The following is a 2,500-nucleotide window of genomic DNA, read 5'->3' on the forward strand; positions in this document are numbered from 1 at the left end:
CCTGTATTGACTTCTGATGGCCCCAAAGGGCATTAAAATTAAATTTTTTGGTTAGAATTTTTATTTGAATATTATCTTAATTTTTATTGGAAGGGTAATAGGGGAAAATGGAGTATGTTAATTCCACATATTTTTTTCAATGGTGATATCCTTGTTTTTTATTTGTTTGTGTTTTTGATGCATTTTGGGACATTTTTAGAAAGATAAAATAAAAGGGAAAGATTTCTTTTTTCTTCTTTTTTCTCCTTAGCTCTGATTCCCCGCTGGTTTTTTTAAATGGCAAAATTCCAATCCCACTCGCTCCCTTGGGAAAAAAAAATTTGGAAAAATATGCTGACATTTTTAAAAAGTCTATTTTTTTAAAAAGGTAATAAATTAAGTAATTCTCAAAAATTTTAAAATTTGAAAAAATTTTTTTTTTTTAAAACCAAAAAAGTTACGGGAAAACCCTTTTTAAAAATATCAAAAAAACCCTTTCCAAAAATAATTTTTAAAACCCAAATAAATATTTCTCTTTTTTTGATCTTTGAAAAAAAGGCTCTCCCTAAAAAATCTCCCCGTGTCCCTACAAACTCTTAAAACTCCACCTTTTTGGGCTGTTTTACTTTAAAGTTCACGGGTTTGGGGGAGTAAACATTGTTTCATTTGAAAGTAGGAAAACCCGAACTTTTTATGTGAAATTTTTCATCTTGCAAAAAAATAAAAGGGGCAAAAAACGGGGAAGAATAAAAAACAGGAAAAGTGCTTCATTTTGGTTTTTTTTAAACCAGTATTATCAGTATTTACTGAAAAAAAGTTCAGGGGGAGTAACGGGGTAAACTTTTCATTACTTTTAAAATGCTAAATCTATAAATTTAAAAGGGGCTTTTCTGCACCCTATTATTTTTAAATAAACCTTGAAAATAATGAAATCAGTAATTGAAAATTTAAATTTACAAAGCCCATTTATAAAATGCAAACGTAAAAACCTTTTCAAAAAGGGAAATTTTAAAAAACTATATTTAGTCATACACGGGTTTAATCCCTTAGACAGAAATATTCTCTTGTGGGGGCAGGAAAAAAATTTTTAACCCCAAACAAGAACCCAACGCGGTTTCCTCTCAAATTTGAGGGAAAATTATATTAAATCGCCAACACCCCCAAGGTCCTAAAAAGGAAAATTTAAGAGCAAAGCATAGAAAAAGGTACCCTATTTCCCCTTGGTTTCCCATACCACAAAATTAATTTTATTTTTCACTGGGAAAAATTAATTCCCACCAAGAATGCCTGTTTTAAACTTATGTACATCCCAAAAAACCTTACCTTTTTTTTTTCTTTTATTTCCTCCCCTGTGTGGGGTGTGTTTGGTGGTGTTTGGGTGTGTGTGTGTGTGTGTTTTGTTGTGTGTGTGGGTTGTTTTGTGTGGGGGTGTGGGGTTTTTGGGGTGGGGTATGTATATGTATATGTATTTATTTTGATAGTGCCCTGTATATGTATTTATATATGTGTGGGTGTTTTGTTTTATGTTTCAGTGTATGTAAGGGTGTGTGTGGATTAAGCCTGTGTGCCTGAGCATAGCAGAAATTGATATCAGTTTTTAATTTAAAGCTTCTTTTCTTCCCCAGGGACCTTGTGAAATTCCCGACACAAGAGAGAGAAAGGGAAAAACCCCTGTCCTCGTCCTTTTTCATTTGGGGGTAATGCTTCACCTTCTTTAAGAATTTTCTTGAGGACATAAACCAACTCACCCTCTTCCCTAAATGGTTCTCTTTCCCCAAAAATCGACTTCTAGGTCTTTCAGTCTCCCCAAACTTCCCCTTTGCAATCCTTGGCTTGGGATCAACACTACCTCATGGGTCGCTATCCCCTACTTTTGCTTGCAGCCCGTTTCCCCCTCCCCCCCGTGCTTTTTTTGGGCTGCTTGGGAAACCCTTTCCCCGGAAAGGGAACTTTCAAAGTAAAACGACTGCCTTTCCCCCCCACAAGTCTCTGAGGGCCCCCTTTTTTCCTTTTTTTTCTTTCCCCTTCAGAATTTTTTTCTGGAAAAACAGTTTCGAATACCCTTCCATTTCTTCTGAATAACGGATACTGAAGGGAAGAGAAAAACAAAAAAGATATTGATACAGACAGAAAATCTTCTATCTCAATTTCTTTTTTGGGAAAATTTCTTTCTTTAAATTTTTTTAATTACTGTTTTTTACAAAAAAGTTAAGTAATGAAAGTAATAGCCAAAGTTTTTTTAAATTGTTTATTTTTTTTCATTTTTCAGTGGGTGTTATTAACCCTTTACAATAGTAATTTTTTTTTTTATTTTACCAAATCATTTGGAGAAACATTTTTTTTTCCCCAAATTTTTTTTTTCATCAAAAGCATGATGATAATGGTAAAAAGAAAAAATAATAATAAAAACCATAATAACAGTTATAATTTACATTTTGGGAGAAACACTAATGACAGTAATACTAATACTAATAATAATAATAATAATAATAATAATAATAATAATAATAATAATAACACC

This window comes from Penaeus chinensis, chromosome 31, assembly GCF_019202785.1.
Source record: "Penaeus chinensis breed Huanghai No. 1 chromosome 31, ASM1920278v2, whole genome shotgun sequence".
Lineage (NCBI taxonomy): Eukaryota > Metazoa > Arthropoda > Malacostraca > Decapoda > Penaeidae > Penaeus > Penaeus chinensis.